Source organism: Mustela nigripes, chromosome 14 (genome assembly GCF_022355385.1).
Source record: "Mustela nigripes isolate SB6536 chromosome 14, MUSNIG.SB6536, whole genome shotgun sequence".
Lineage (NCBI taxonomy): Eukaryota > Metazoa > Chordata > Mammalia > Carnivora > Mustelidae > Mustela > Mustela nigripes.
In genome coordinates, this window is record NC_081570.1 from 35,182,262 (window position 1) to 35,200,186 (window position 17,925).

Consider the following 17,925-nt stretch of genomic DNA (forward strand, 5'->3'; position numbering starts at 1 on the left):
GGTGGAAAAGAAGAGAGAAAAGATGAAAAATTAGATGACCACTCCAAATGTTACAAAATCAGAATTAGGAAAAGCAGAGGGGAGGGAATCATTAATGAAATACTTCAAGAAAATTTCCCAGAATTGAGGTTTCTAGATTTGAAAGAGCCAAAAGGCAAAAAGTTTGAACTGACTAGAACATGAGGAAGTTAGGACCACTTGGTAAAGGACCTTTTAAGCCATTCCTAGGGGCTTAAATTTTATCCAGTAGACACAGCAGAGATTTTTAAGCAGGGAATAACCAGATTAGATTGTATATTAAGGAGCTGGGTGGGGTTGGTGGGAGAGCAATAGGATGAACAATGGTGTGGAGAAGAGAGAAAATAATTGCAAAGAGAATGTTCCAAAGTGATTTAAAATGGTTAGGAAAGAAATGTTGAAGCAGATTTAAGTGCTATTTAGGAAGTGGACTAGGCAGACTTGGAGCAATTAAGAAAATTTGAAAGACATTAAAGTAGATGTTTTCCAGGTTTCTAATTTGTATGGTATAGTAAAAATTATAACCAAAATAGAAGATTCAGGATTAAGAGATTTAAAGGAAAGGATTACAAGTTCACTTTGGGACATATTAGGCTTGAAGTGCTTGTGAAACATCTAGGTATAAATGGACTGAAGCTCAAGAGAGTAACTTAGGACAAGGGAGAATTTGGTCCGGCTTAGGGTGGGAGTTGGAATCTTATGGAAGAAATGGGATCACCCTGAGCAAATGTATAGTTAGGGAGTGGGGCAGACGGGAAAGACCTAGAAAAATCAAATGATCACGAACATTTAAGAGGTGGACGCACAGGAAGAAATGAACAAAGGAGAGTGGAGAAAAAGCAGCAGAGAATGAAATCATATAAGCCAAATGAAGAATGAAAGTTAAGAAGGAAAGGCAAGGGGCGCCTGAGTGGCTCAGTGGGTTGAAGCCTCTGCCTTAGGCTCAGGTCATGATCCTGGAGTCCTGGGATGGAGCCACACATCAGGCTCTCTGCTTGGCAGGGAGTATGCTTCCTCCTGTCTCTCTCTGCCTGCCTCTCTGCCTACCTGTGATCTCTGTCTATTAAATAAATAAATAAAATCTTAAAAAAAAAAAAAAAGGAAAGGCAAAACAAACAAGGTGCCTGGTGGCCCAGTGGGTTAAGCCTCTGCCTTCCGCTCAGGTCATGATCTCAGGGTCCTAGGATCAAGCCCCACATCGGGCTCTCCGCTCAGCGGGAAGCCTGCTTCCCCCTCTCTCTCTGCCTGCCTCTCTGTCTACTTGGGATCTCTCTCTCTATCAAATAAATAAATAAAATCTAAAAAACAAACAAACAAAAAAAAACATTGAAGAGGCAAAATAAAATGAAGATAGGGAAAAAATTGTGTTTGACCATTAAGAGATTAAGTTTTAACATTGTAGTGGTTCATACACCAGATTTTTCTTAAGGATTGAATAGGAGAGAAAGAAATGAGGACATGTAAACACAAGAAACCGTAATACAAGGCAGTATGTGTATTATGTTAGAAGGGAAACATATAAGGATGCCTGGCTCAGTTGGTTAAGTGTCCCCCTCTTGATTTCATCTCAGGTCATGATCTCGGGGTCGTGGGATCAAGCCCCACACTAGGCTCTGCACTCAGTGGGGAGTTTGCTTGTCCCTCTCCCTCTACTCCCTGCCCATCTCTAAAATAACTAAAATTAAAAAAAAAAAAGAACATAAGCATATATTCTTCTACTCTGTTAGTAGTAGTCTGCTGCCCATGGTCTGTTGTCTACATGGTAGCTGCCTTCCTTCAGACTGCTGGATTCCATACTACACAGACAATGCTGCCTTACCCCAACCTCTAATACTCCTCCCCTTGCCGATCCAACAGGAGAGCACATTCCACTTCCTAGAACCAGCAGCTCAGCAGAACTGATGGGCCCCTACTACTCAAGATTTTCTTCCATTCAGCTCTCTTCTTTCTAGAACACACAGGCACTCCAGAAGGGGGTGGAAAGGGCTAGATGAAATTATGGTCAGTACAATTTCCCCACACCTGCAACTTCTACAGCCACCATTCTCTTTCTCTCTTTTGAGTTTTTTTTCTTTTCTTTTCTTTTTTAAGATTTTATTTATTTATTTGAGAGAGATAGAGAGAGAGCAGGAGAGGGGGGAGGGTCACATGGAGAAGCAGACTCCCTGCTGATCAGGGAGCCTGATGCGGACTCAATCCTGAGACTCCAGGATCATAACCTGAGCAGAAAGCAGTCAACTAATTAGCTGAGCCACCCAGGGCACCCTACAGCCACCATTCTCCGGGACTTGTCATGTCGTCTAGCCCCTGCACCAGATTTCTTCATTCGTGATGTTTTTCTCTCAGGTGCTCTATGAACTCTCCCTCAAATCCTGTCCTGCAAACAAATATGTATATGCCAGAATTCAAACATGAGCCGAGTTCAGGTTCTTTCTCAGATTTCTGGACTTGAAGCAAACCACAGAATTTCACTGGAAATATTTTTCAATATCTTCAAAAGTCCCATGGCAAATAAAAGGCTGGAGATAGGTAAGAGATAAGGAGAAAAATATTCATAACTAACATAAATTGAGCATTTACTATGCATCAGACACTAAACTAAATTCTTCATATATATTTACAGGTAAGGAAACTGATTCAGAAAGTAACAAACTAATGTAGTTGTTAAATAGCAGAGATACTATTTGAACCTATGCAGTATTAGTCCAGAGTTCTTGCTAGATTAAGGGCAAAGAATTAAACTGAATAAAAACAACACAAGTACATTGTGTCTGCCCCCAATTATCCATTTTTAATTGGAAGTCTGGTTTAATAAAAGGACAAAAAAGTAAATAAAGGAAATGTCAGGGAAGCTTAAGAGCCAAATACATAAAACAAGTTATAAAAAGAGAATCAAACATCAGTTATGATGATAGAGGCAAGCAATTTTAAATCTTACATTAAAAAAAAACTTACAGGGCGCCTGGGTGGCTCAGTGGGCTAAAGCCTCTGCCTCCGGCTCAGGTCATGATGCCAGGGTCCTGGGATCGAGGCCCGCATCGTGCTCTCTGCTCAGCGGGGAGCCTGCTTCCCTTCCTCTCTCTCTACCTGCCTCTCTGCCTACTTGTGATCTCTGTCCGTCAAATAAATAAATTAAAAATCTTTAAAAAAAACCCAAAAACTTACATTAAACTAAGACTGAGGAATTCATGTCAAGCTGATAATTTGGGCACAAGAATTTAACTCCCTTTGTATCAATCAGATACAAATCAGTTTCAAATCAGATACAGATCTGTTGGGTGAACAAGAAATATGCTGAGGGGGTGCAGGTCACAGCTAGTCCATGATGATTGCTAGGTGAGTACTACTAGGCTTCCTTCGTGTTGTCAAAAAACAGCTCACTCGAATCGGGAAATCAAGTACCTTTCTCCTATGAATTACAGTGTCCCTCCAGAACTCTATTGACAAAGTCTAATATCAAGCTAACTGACAAAGTTTACAGGCTCTGTTATCAAAAATGTGACAACAAAGAGCGCATTTGGAACTAAGAAACAATAAATTAATAACTACCCAGTTCATCCCTTTAATTTCCATATACACCCTTCTTCATACATTCAAACTTCCATAAAACAATAAAATAACTCTTTCTACCTAACAAGTTAGCCAACATCAGTTTGTATAGAAAATTTAAAGAGAAAAGGAAAGAGAAAATAGTTAAATATACAAATAAATATACTACACATAATCAGTGAAGAGAAAACAGGCAAAGCTACCACAAATCCTCAATTTGGCAATTGGTCCTGAGGCCATAGTTAATATCTGTGACTTCCTTCTTCTGTTAACCATGGTAACCATTCTGGTCTTTTATACATTAGGGTGATCTGATCCTTCATTTTGGAATTACCCTCCAATAGTCCTGCCTTTGATTGCTAAAGTTTCCTATAACCTTTACTTTGTGTTTGGGAGTATTAAAAGTAGCCCCAGGAGATCCCTGGGTTCCAGAATCACTCTTTTACTGCATGTGGCAACAACTTGATTTACCCAGGGTAATCAGGGATAACCATTCAGTAGAGTAATTCTTTTATCTGCCTGCTGGTTGAGTGTCATAAAAGGTCTGAATAGCCAAATGGAGTTTCATCTTCTAATTCAATGGAAACATTATTGTGTGAATTTCCTGTTAGAAACAAAGATCTCCAAACCAGCAGAACTCAAAGTAGCTGAAAGAGGAAGCAAAAATCCTGAGTTTGTTACTAGGTATTAATTGTGAGAGGAACCATCCCTCCTTCCTCCCCTTGGGTTGTAGATTCTGGATATGGAGGAGACAGCACCATATAAAGGTCTCTGATTCAACAATACACTGCATACTGTAAGTCAAAATCCTATCCTCTCATGGTGTCCTCTCCTAACCAGATAGTCTAGTCTTTAAGATTCATCCAACCTCTGCAGAGGCCAAACGGGTATGTAAAATGTAGATGTGATAGGTATCAGCATCCCAGCACATGTCAAGTCTTTGACAGTGATACCAATGTCTATAGTTCCTACAGGGATGCAGCATTACACCTGGTTTGTTGTTTTGATAGAGAGCGTTAGCCTTTCTACCACAATGGCTCTCATAAGCAGGTTTATTCCAATTATACTTTCAGGAACTGGGGAAATAACTATTGGATATGTTTATGGACAAACTGGTCCAACCTTAACTTATGCTAAGATTCTCATCCATCACCTCCCAATCATAGTCCCCACTATGAGCCACAGTGTCATTTTGGATCCCCTGTGGTTAACATTAATAATACCTGAAAGATCTAGATATTCCTTTTTTTCCAGTGCATAGACACTCTAGCAAGTGGGTAAATATCCCTTTGGAGAAGGCCTGGAGGAAGATTTATGATGTGTTCATGCAGCAATGCTGTAAGATCAATCCTCATAGGAAGGAAACCTCCCATTCAATCAAAGGATTCTACATTTGTGAACTGACTTAAGTCTGGAAACTGAGTGAGAGGCCATGACTCTCCATTGTGGTAACTCAAGTCAGATTTTTGGCCACCCAGTAAAGACCAGGCTGTTCATTTTACTTCAAGGGATATCATGATCAATTAGCCACAACCAAAGGTCACTATGGGCCAGAGCATTCTTATTCCTACCACATCTCTCCTGTCCTTTAAAGTAAACATACCCACCTTGTCTTTTATGGCTAAGTGCTGCCACTCGAACTCTGCTACTTGGAATTCTACCATTTCTAGTGAAATCAGGGAGTTCATCACAATGGCAGCATCTTGCATGGTCATACCTTTCCCACAAAGGAGAGCAACCACAAACCTCTCTAATGTATGTCTCAATACTTAGTATTTCTCTTCTCACTAATGTATTTTTCAATCTCCTAGTGGCAGAAGTGCCATCCAGGCCTCCCCAGGAGTTATATATGGAGGATGAGCATTTCATTTGTATAAGATAAATCCACTCTAACCTTCCTGTCACCTTAAGTCTTGGATACCCATCTTTACTCCAGGCCAGTGAAGCTGTGGTACCCACCTCATTCAACAGGCTACCAGTGAGCGAAAATTTTAGTTAACCAGCCCATTAAGCTGTTAGAGCCACTCTATTTGCATAAATTAATACATTAAATCTGGACTCTCTAGTAAGTAGCCCCATATCAATGAATTCTTCCTAATCTAGTTATGTTATATCTTCTTTGGTCTGATACCCTTAGAATCTACTACAATACATTTCCAGGTTTCTGCTAACAATGTATATATTAGATAAATCTTGTGGTAATTCATTTAATATGCTATCTACTCCTTTCTAGGCCATATTGTATATCAGATCCCCTAGAGTAGACTGAAATTTGACCCTACCTATGGTTCTAGTGGGAACCAAGTATGATTGTGGTGTTTCTTACAGAAGATGCACACCCCTTGCAAGGCCTCTATCATTAGTCAGGTTATTGTCAGGTTTTCAAGCAAAACAAGGCTAGTTTCCTCAAAGTCCTGCCTTTTGGACATGATGGATAGGTTTATGGCATAAACTATAATGACTGTTTCATTGATGTATACTTATCTCCAAACTCATCAAGCTGTATACATTAAATATGTACAGCTTTTTGTATGTCAGTCACTTTTTGAAATCCATAATGTAGCTTCAAAAAAAGAAATTTTAGGGCACCTAGGTGGCTCAGTCAATAAGCAGCTACCTTCAACTCGGGTTATGATCCTAGGGTCCTGAGATCAAGTTTTGCTTCGCATTGGGCTCCCTGCTCAGTGGAGAGCCTGCTTCTCCCTCTGCCTCTGCCCCCTGCTTGTCCTCTCTCTCTCTTTCTCTCACTCTCATTCTATCAAATAAATAAATAAAATCTTCTTTAAAAATAAATATAATTTTAAATGAAAAAAAAGGAACTATATTGTCTTAGGTTTTGCCCATCCCTCTACTAGAGGGTAAAAAGGGATGGTAAGAGGTTTACCACTGCTCGGGAAATTCTCCCCTCTACTCCTTCCTTCTGGGTTGCTGCCACCACCTAAACCAGGTAGGCAGCACAAAGTAGTCTCTCACTGTCACTTAAACATGCTACCCTCACTCACCAGTTGTCTCCACGAGTGTCAGGTTACACTTTCTCAAGTCAATATGACTTTTAAATGCTGAAAATATAAGGGGACATGGAGTTTATTTGAGAAGAGGGAACCTAGTAGGTTTTAATTTGTTTCAGTTACCAACCATTTAGGAAAAACACTGATGTTGGACTAAGCTAAAATGTTGAGGAGAGGGTTTAAAGAACAAACAACTATTTTTAATGAAATAACAACTATTAAAATTCACTAGCAGTCATTATTAGTGATAATAGATACTTTAGGTCCAAAGAGAAAGGGAGAAATAGTGCTATGAGAAAAGCAGCATTAGAAACATGATTGAGTCACATAAATCATGGGAAGTTTCTCGAAAAAATCAGGTTTTTACAGTAAGCTTATTCTTCTTGGTTTAAAGTGGAAGATCTGAAGAAAGAGAAATAGACAAGTAATATATTCATCAAAGAATATATCAAAAACTTTTATGGGACACCTGGGTGGCTCAGCCTTTTGTTCAGGTCATGATCCCAGGGTCCTTGGATTGAGCCCCCCATCGGGCTCCCTGCTTGGCAGGGAGCCTGCTTCTTCCTCTCCCACTCCCCCTGCTTGTATTCCCTCTCTCGCTCTGTCTCTCCGACTCCGTCAAATAAATAAATAAAATCTTTTTTTTTTTTTAAAGATTTTATTTATTTATTTGACAGAGAGAGATCACAAGTAGGCGGAGAGGCAGGCAGAGAGAGAGGAGGAAGCAGGCTCCCCACTGAGCAGAGAGCCCGATGCGGGACTTGATCCCAGGACCCTGAGATCATGACCTGAGCCGAAGGCAGCGGCTTAACCCACTGAGCCACCCAGGCGCCCCAAATAAATAAAATCTTAAAAAAAAAAAAAAACTTTTGGCATAAAAGGTACATCTAGAATCAATGAACTGAGTAAGTTCATACCTTTGTGTTGGCTAATGTTACACTTTATGATTTACACTTTAGAAGGTGAATCTTTTGGGGGCCCCTAAACCATGCTATTCAGCTTTCCGCATCTATTTATAACTAAATTATTAATTAGTTATCTTTTTTTAAGTTCAAACCATAACTCTTCCATTGATGCCCATGCAGATCCCCTTTTTACAAATTATTCAAATGGTGAGTAGAGTGTTGTCCATGATGACCTCAGGATTCCTTATGGAAACTATCTAGCTAGCTAATCACTTTGTAGTTACACCAAATGCAATTGCCTTTTAGGCCACAAGTTCTTACAAGAGTAAACAGTTTTTTTGAGAGTAAACATTTTAAAATATAGGTTGAAGACATATTAGAAAAAAAATTGCTATCTTTTTTTCTCCCAGGAACAAAAACTACGAGCAGATTAAGAATCTGGAAAGTTACTCATCAGGGTACAAGAAGAGGCTTAGAGTCTTTCCTTTGCTGCCAGAGTGGTGCTGATTTCAGCATAATGGCATCCTTCAGTTGAGAGACCCTGTCATTCATCAGTGATGTTCACTTTGGTTAATTAGAAATACTAAAATAACATGGGAATTATTTTGCTAGCCTAAGAGAGCATGAATAAATTATATAAAAGCCATGAGTAAACAGAACATTCACATTAGCTTTTCATAATGGTTCCCATCTCAACTTCACAGACTTAAAACATCTCCAAAGTTTAATGTGACACAGTCAGAATAAAGCTCAACAGGGCTTAACCACACTTTAGATATATGAGTGCAACAGACGGCAGGCTGCGGGGGGTAAGGAATCAGCTTCCTTGAAATGTATATTGGCCATATAATCATGTGTACTTAAATAGAAAAAAGGGATACATTTTTGACCAAGGATGCAGTGTAACATTGGAATAAATTCTTTTACTATGATGACCTGTTTCAGAGGCTTCCCTGAAAATAGTGGTGGAGAACAAAGGGTAGTAACTACCCTTGTCTTGGGTCTCAGAAAGATACAGAGTAGTGGTTCTTGCCAATGAATGATATCACATAGGAGAGAAGAGAACTCCTCTGACATGCTATTTTTCTCCTCCTTTAAGAAGGACAACCCATGGGGCGCCTGGGTGGCTCAGTGGGTTAAAGCCTCTGCCTTAGGCTCAGGTCATGATCTCAGGGTCCTGGGATCGAGTCCCGCATCGGGCTCTCTGCTCGGCAGGGAGCCTGCTTCCTCCTCTCTCTGCCTTCCTCTCTGCCTACTTCTGATCTGTCCCTGTCAAAGAAATAAATAAAATCTTAAAAAAAAAAAAGAAGAAGAAGAAGAAGGACAACCCGGTCCTAGTCAGGGCTGCCCCTATAGAATTCAGGTATAGAAAAAAACTGGGGGGACACCTGGGTGGCTCAGTCAGTTAAGTATCTGCCTTCAGCTCAGGTCATGATCTCGGGGTCCTGGGATCAGACTGCCTTGTACTCTAGACTCAGCAGGGAGTCTGCTTGTCCCTCTGCCCTTCCCTCTGCTCCTGCTCTCTCTCTCTCTCTCAAATAAATAAATAAAATCCTAAAAAAAAAGAATACCTTGATTACTAGGGAGTATCCAATCTCCAGGCCACCTTCCTGAAACTGGGACTTAGCCATGGGACCTTAGAACAGCCCCATAGTATGAGTCCCATAGTTACTCAGAATGTCTGATCAATGCCATGCATGATGTACAAGTCAAAAATAAGATGTGAAATAATTTACTTTTCAGTAACATCAAAAAACATCAGATATTTAAGTATAAGTTTAACAAAGTATGAAAAACCTGTACACTGGAAGCTACAAAAACTAGAAAAATTAAAGAAAACTTAAATAAATGGATACATCATATTTGTGGATCAGAAGACTCAATATTGTTAAGATGACAATTCTCCCCAAATTAGTTCAAATAATTCACACAGGGTGTCTTTTGTTGTTGATGGTGGTGGTTTTAGAAACTGACAAGCAGTTTCATAAATGTTTATGGAAAGGCAAAGGACCTAGAAGGAGCCAAACAATCCTGGGAAAGGAAACAAGCTGGAGGACTTATACTACCTGACTTCAATACCTGCTATAAAACTTCAGTATTGGGGCACCAGGGTGACTTAGTTAGCTAAGCACCTGCCTTCAGTTTAGGTCATGATCCTGGAGTCCCAGGATGGAGCCCCATGTTGGGCTCCCGCTCAGCGGAGAGTCTGCTTCTCCCTCTGTCTCTCACTCCTATTCTCTCTTGCTCACTCTCTCTCTCTCATTTAAATAAAATCTTTAAAAGAAAAAAAAACTTGAGTACTAAGACAGTGTGTTGCTGACATAAAGACATATAAATCAATGGAAGTGAATAGCAAACCCATAAATAGACTCACATGTACATGATGAGTCAAATGTACCAAAGAATCCATTAAGAAAAGGAAATCCCTTCAATAAATAGTCCTCAAAAAAGGTGATTATCCATATAAAGGAACTAAACCTCAACCCCTATTTCATACCATATACAAAAATTTATTCATGACAGACTAAATGGAAAATCTAAAACTATAAAACTTTTATTTTATTTTTTTAAAGATTTTCTGTATTTATTTACTTGACAGAGACACAGCGAGAGAGGGAATACAAGCAGGGGGAGTGGGAGAGGGATAAGCAGGCTTCCCGCAGAGGAGCAGGGAGCCCAACACAGGGCTCCATCCCAGGACCCCGGGATCATGACCTGAGCCGAAGCCAGATGCTTAACAAGTGAGCCACCTAGGCACCCCATAAAACTATAAAACTTTTAGAAAAAGATAGGAGACATGGGAGCAGACAAATTTTCTTAGACATGACACAGAAAGAAGTAATCAGAAGAGAAAACAAGTGATAAATTGGACTTCATCAAAATATAAAACTTCTGTTCTTCAAAAAATATCATTAAGTAAATCATAGGCAAGCTGCATAATGGAAGAGTATATTCATACAACATATATTTGACAAAGGATTTATATTCAAAATATATAAAGGATTCCTAAAGTTAATAAATAGGCAAAATTTTTGACACAGACCATTCAGAAAGATATATGAAAGGCCAATATGCACAAGAAAAAGTATTCAACACCATTCTCACCAAGAAAATGCAAACCTAAACCACCATGAAATACCACTAACACCTAGTACAATGGTTAAAAATTTTAAAACTGTCATCATTTAATATTGAAAAGTGTGGGGCAAACAGAATTCTCATTGTTGGTGGGAATAAAAAATGGAACAATTTGGGAAAAGGCTAGGCAATTTCAAACATAAACCTATTCTTTATTTAGAAGTTTCACTCCTAAGTGTTTAACCAAAAGAACGAAAAATACATAGCAACAAAAAGACCGTACAAAATGTTCATAGAGTCTTTATTTATAATAGCATCAAGCAGCAAACAACCTAAATAGCCTTCAACAATTGAATGAATCAACAAATTATAGAATATTCCTATAATTACTCAGAAATATGAAGAAACAGGGATGCCTGGCTCAGTTAAGTGTCTGACTCTTGATTTCAGCTCAGGTAGTGATCTCGGGATCATGGGATCGAGCCCCACATTGGGCTCTGCACTCAGCACAAAGGCCAAGCTTGTCCTTCTCCCTCTGTTGCTCCCCCAGGTCTCTTTCTCTCTTTCTCTCTCAAATAAATAAATAAATAAAATCTTTTTTAAAAAAGAAAGAAGTATGAAGAAACAAACTCCTGATACATAAACCAACATGGATAAATGTCATGATTATACTGCTAAGCAAAAGAAGCCATACACAAAAGACTACATGTTGTATGATTACATTTATAAAACGTTCTAGAACAGGTGGGGCACCTGGGTGGCTCAGTCAGTTAAGTGTCCAACTCTTGATCTGGGCTCAGGTCATGATCTCAGTGTTGTGAGATGGAGCCCTTCATTGGGCATGGATCCTGCTTAAGATTCTCTTTCTCCTTTTCTCCCTGCGCCTTCTCCCAGTTGCTCTCCCAAACATGTGTTCTCTTACTCTCTCTCCCTCTCTCAAGAATAAATAAATAAATAAATAACATTTTTAAAAAGATTTTATTTATTTATTTGAGAGAGAGACCGTGAGAAAGAACATGAGAGGGGAAAAGGTCAGAGGGAGAAGCAGACTCCCCATGGAGCTGAGAGCCCCGTGCGGAACTCGATCTTGAGACTCCATGTTCATGACCTGAGCTGAAGGCAGTCGCTTAACCAACTCAGCCACCCAGGTGCCCTAAAGAACATGTTTTTAAAGTTTAAAAAATTAGCTGGGCCCACCACATTTTCTGTTGTCAAAAAACTCATTTTCCCCACTACCTAAAAGACTATTTAAAACCTCCTTCTCCACTCTCTCTAACCTTCCACCTTCCCTGTCTCCTAATCACAAAGAGTTCCTCCTACCACTAAACCTGCAGGTCTGCTATTATCCACATCCACATCTTTCTCTTCCCTCCTGTTCCAAAGAAAGAAGTGGCATTTCTTCCCTCCAGTGTCAGTCCCTCTGCCTGAGTCCTAGAGTCCTGCCCTCTACCCCCACGGTCCCACCTTGCCTTTGATTATCATTTTCTTTTCTATCTTCTCTGCTGGCTCCTTTACATCAACTCACCGCACTAAAATCTCTTGTCCTAAAAACAAAAAAATATAAAATCTTTATTACACATTTTCCCTAACTCTGCCTTATTGCCCTCCCCTTCAGAAACAAATTTCTTAGAAGAATTATGACACCAGGGGTGCCTGGGTGGCTCAGTGATTTAAGGCCTCTGCCTCCTGCTGAGGTCATGATCTCAGGGTCCTGGGATAGAGCCCCACATCCGGCTCTCTGCTCAGCGGTAAGTCTGCTTTCCCCACCCCTGCCTGCCTCTCTGCATACTTGTGATCTCTCTTTGCCAAATAAATAAATAAAATCTTAAAAAAAAAAAAAAGACACTAATTTTGTCACCTTCTTCCCATTTCCCTCACTCTTTGGCCACTCCAGTCTGGCTTCCACCTCCACCACTTCATTTGAAACGGCTCTTAACTAAGATCACCAATGACCTCCATATCACAAACAAAAGAATAGTTTTCAGTCCTTATCTTCCCTGGACACTAAGTAGCATTTAATATCCCCTTCTTATCAAAAAGCTTCTCAAAGTTTCTATGACTCCATATTCCCTGGCCTAAATCTCATTTGCTAACCTTTTATCTTCTACCAGAACCCCATATGCTGGAGTTTTCCTAGGTCAATGTCTTGGACCTCTCTCAACACATCGTACCTCTCCTGAGTGATCTCATTCGCTCTCATCTATGTGCTAAGGGCTCCCAAATGGATTTCTCCAGCTAAATTTCACTTCATACTCCAGAACAATATATTTAACTCTCTGTGGTGCTTTCACATCCCAGGGGCATCTCAGACTCTTCATGTCCAACATTGAACTCCCATACTTGCTTTCCACAAGACTCCCTGTATGAGTGTCTGGCACTACTTTCCGCACAATAACTCAAACCAGAGATCCTTGACTTTTACATTTCCCTCACCACCCATATCCAATAAATCACCAAATTTTGGAAATTCTACTTTTAAATATCTTCCAAATCTTCATTGTCTCTGGTTCATCCTTGTCCAAGACACTATTCCCTCTTCTTAGACTCCAGTTACAGCATGACTATTGATCTTCTTGTCTTCAGTCCCACAGGCCTCTAGCCTTTTTAACTAACAATAGCCAGAGCGGTCTTCCTACATTTACTTTTTATCACTTTCCCCACTTTTCCCTAGTCTGCTTAAAAATATGCTTTGACTTCCAACTGCCCTAATGACAAAGTGAAAAATGCTCAGTATGGCCTATCAAGTCCTGTGTATTGTGGCTTTGTCTAGCTCTACAACCTAGTTTTATGCCTCTCTCCTTCAGTCTCTTTCTTCCAACAATACCAAGACAAGAATGGCAGTTGAATCCCCTGAGAAGGGATGCTGCGATGGAGTCAGAAAGGCAAAACACTTATTGGGAGTAAGACCTACAAAAGGAAAAGGCAGAAATAAGGATTGGGCAAGAGGAGCCATGAAGATCGCAATACAGATCTGTCAAATTCTTTGCCAGTCCAATGGGGAGCTCTAGAACAAAGACTGCGAATTACAGGACTTTCATATTAGACAGAAATAGCCAGGCTCTTAAACCACAATCTTAGTCACTGGCTGAGGCTATAGAAGAGCATAACCTCCTCTCAAAAGCTGAGGTGGAACTGAAGGCATTAACAGCTGGAGGTCCATGGAAGGGACCCTTAATAGCCCCTTATTTTTGAAGGGGGAATAGCCATTTTCATTGTCTCCCACAAGGGTGCATGTAACAATAGCCCCTTCTGAAGCCTAGGATTTTGGGGAAGACTTCCTAAGGAAGTAACGCCTAAACTGAGGCCTATTTGGTAAATTAAAATAGACCAGGGAAGAGTGAGAGTATTTCAGTCCTAGGAACAACGATATGTGGGAACAAAGGTGTTGGATTCTTGAAGGAACTGAAAAAGGACCCATGTGGCTGAGAACAATGTGTTGAGCACAATGTTGGTTCCATCATTCACTCAAGAAATGCATCTTTTTCAAACTGAATGTATATAAGATTTTGGGGGGATTTCTAATTAAAATTGCAGGACCCGGGTGCCTGGGTGGCTCAGTGGATTAAGCCGCTGCCTTCGGCTCAGGTCATGATCTCAGGGTCCTGGGATCAAGTCCTGCATTGGGCTCTCTGCTCAGCGGGGAGCCTGCTTCCCTCTCTCTCTCTCTGCCTGCCTCTCTGTCTACTGTGATCTCTCTCTGTCAAATGAATAAATAAAATCTTTAAAAAAATAAAAAAATAGGGACGCCTGGGTGGCTCAGTTGGCTAAGCAGCTGCCTTCGGCTCAGGTCATGATCCCAGCGTCCTGGGATCGAGTCCCACGTCGGGCTCCTTGCTCTGCAGGGAGCCTGCTTCTCCCTCTGACTCTGCCTGCCACTCTGCCTGTGCTTGCTCTTGCTCTCTCTCTCTCTCTGACAAATAAATAAATAAAATCTTTAAAAAATAATAAAATAAAAAAATAAAAATAAATAAAATAAAATAAAATTGCAGGACCTTTACAATTGCAGGCCTTTAAAATTGCAGGCCCTGTGTAGGCCCTGGGTCCTACACAGAGATTCTGATGCAGTTGGTCTGGTGCAGAGTCCTAACCGGTGTGGGGTTTTTTGTTTTTGTTTTTAATTTTATTTATTTATTTGACAGAGAGAGAGAGATCACAAGTAGGCAGAGGCAGGCAGAGAAGAAGGGGGAAGCAGGCTCACCACTGAGCAGAGAGCCCAACACGGGGCTCGATCCCAGGACGGCAAGACTATGACCTGAGCCAAAGGCAGAGGCCCATCCCACTGAGCCACCCAGGCGCCCCTTAACCTGTGTTTTGATAAGTACTTCCCCTGAGGATTTCAAAGTAGGTGGTTTACAACACACACCTTAAGGATTGTGATAAACAGTAGCTGTTGGGGCGCCTGGGTGGCTCAGTGGGTTAAAGCCTCTGCTTTCAGCTCAGGTCATGATCTCAGGGTCCTGGGATCAAGCCCCGCATCGGGCTCTCTGCTCAGCGGGGAGCGTGCTTTCCTCTCTCTCTCTCTCTGCCTCTCTGCCTACTTGTGATCTCTGTCAAATAAATAAAATCTTAAAAAAAAAAATTTAAAAATTAAAAAAAAAAACAGTAGCTGTTTGTCTACCATCGACTGTGAGTTTCTCTCAGGGAATTTACTAGCACTGAGTATAAAATAGGTATTTGATAAATATTTGATGAATGAATAAATGACAAATAAAAAAATGGAGGCAGGACCATGTAATAAGCATAGAATGCCTAAAACTACCTTGTCAGATATAAATAATATGTTCTGTACTGTTAACAGTGACTTTCAATTTTTTCACCGTGTCCTGCACTAAGAAATGCATTTTACATTGTAACTTGGTGCACACACACTATATACTATATACGCAACTATAAAACAACAGATTGACATGCTAATAGTTAGCCTTATTACCTATGAAGCATTCTGGTATTTTCTATTCTATTCTCTCCTTTTTCAGAAAATACATTGTCTTAATGACTCGTTCATGAGTCTTGTACAGTTTAAAAAACAATGAGTAAAGTGATGTTTTTTCCACTACTCCTTGACCCACCCCGTCTCCATTCCCCAGCTATGATACAGCCTTGCTAAATTAACAACAAGTACCTAGTTCTGTGAACTTAATTCTCAAGTCTGTACAGCTGCTTCCTCAAAAGGCCCTCCGCCCTTTCCTTTCTTGAGTAATTCCCGTTTATTCTGTCCTGTCCTATGGCCTGGAAACCTTTCCCTCTCCTGGGCTAAAACAGCATAGTGTTTTTATCACTGTCACTTTGTATGGAAATTGTCTGTTTACTATCCATACCCTTCAGCAGGCTCAAGACTTAGAAGTCAGGGATTGAATAAAAGGAGCACTCAAAAAATGTTTTTCACATACCTAAATAAAATCAAAGTGCTGTTATATGTTATTTTGAGAGGGAAAATCTGGGTGCTGGAGGGGCAGTAGGGAGGCATGAGATAAATGACATAATTTATGTTGTTAAAAACATGAAAGTTCTGTAAACAAACCAAGAGAAACCTCACATTTTCAGAACCTACAAATTCTGTGACTCACTAAAACTATTTATTGGGTTTTAGTTCAAGCAGATGCAGGTTTTTGCTCTGTGGTCTCTATATAGAGCCTACATATTTAAGTGTTTTAAACGTGAATATTAATAGAGATAGTGATTCACTGAGAAGTGATAAAGGCTTTGGTGATGGAATCAACTGATTGAATCAAAGATACAACCTCAAAGTGCCCAGTATGAAGGTTATAAACGAGATGAACACAGAGCCCTTAGAGGGGGTAGAGTGGCTCTGCTCCTCAGCACACCCAAAAGGCACCTTGATTAATGTCCGCATACAAAGTGAGGAATTGAAATTACAAGGTCTTATCTTGTCATCACCCATATAGTTACTCTGTTAGTTGAATGTATTTGTACTGTATTTTGGGGACAGTATTAACAAAACGCAATAACATTTTTCAAGCTTTTATTTAAATTCCAGTTAGGAAACATACCCCAATAACATTTTATTTTTTTTATTATTTTTTTAAACATTTTATTTATTTATTTGACAGACAGAGATCACAAGTAGGCAGAGAGGCAGGCAGACAGAGTGAGAGGAGGGAAGCAGGCTCCCCGCTGAACAGAGAGCCCGATGTGGGGCTCGATCCCAGGACCCTGGGATCATGACTTGAGCCAAAGGCAGAGGCTTTAACCCACTGAGCCACCCAGGCACCCCTCCAATAACGTTTTAAAGATGTTTGTGTTTCCTTTACAAACTGTAAACAGTCTTTATGAAGGCTTAACGCATTTTTGTCATTTCTTAGTTCCCTTCACTTTAAGCATTTCTACTTGAAGTGGCTCTTGACACTATCACTCCTCTCTCTGTCCCTAGAGTCTTTCTTCTGTCTTGTATTCCCCCTCTTCTCTGAGTAATCAAAAACCAAAGGATCTTTGAGATGCAGCTTTTTGACAGTTGAAGGAGGTAAGGTACTACCTTTCATCATACTTTATAAAGGAGGATGCCACAGAGTGAGGCTCAGCCTTGACTCCTAAGAGGTAGGGTTGGTGTTCCACAGAGCTGGCAGCAATGCAGGGATCTGAGAGGAAAATGAAGAAGTACGATTCCTTATGAAATGTCTATTGTGCAGTCTCATTCTGTTCTCCTAGTGTACCAACACTATGTAAAATCAATCAACCTAGATTTAATTTTTATAGTCTCCATTTTTTTTCTGTTAAGATTTGAAAAGGGGCTCCTGGGTGGCTCAGTGGGTTAAGCCCCTGCCTTCGGCTCAGGTCATGATCTCAGGGTCCTGGGATTGAGCCCCCCACATCGGGCTCTCTGCTCAGCGGGGAGCCTGCTTTACCTCCCTCTCTCTGCCTGCCTCTCTGCCTACTTGTGATCTCTCTCTCTCTCTGTCAAATAAATAAATAAAATCTTAAAAAAAAAAAAAAAAGATTTGAAAAGTGCCACAAACTAGACCACCAGTAAGTTGTGTATTTACCAAATGCACTTGTGAAGTGGCCTTGCTTCCATTCTGAAGGCATGTAGTCCAACACTGAGCCCTCTACTTATTCATGCTTAATACAGAAGAGAATTGGGGCACCTGGGTGGCTCAGTGTGTTAAGCCTCTGCCTTCTGCTCAGGTCATGATCTCAGGGTCCTGGGATCAAGACCCGTATTGAGCCCCACCTCGGGATCTCCGCCCCCCACCTTCCTGCCTCTCTGCCTACTTGTGATATCTCTCTCTGTCAAATAAATAAAATCTTTGAAAATATATAGCTATGTTGTAAATATTTAATACTATGCCTATTGAGACTTTTGTCTTCTGAGAGTTTTTACCAACATCCAGGAACCTTTGTCAGGTATG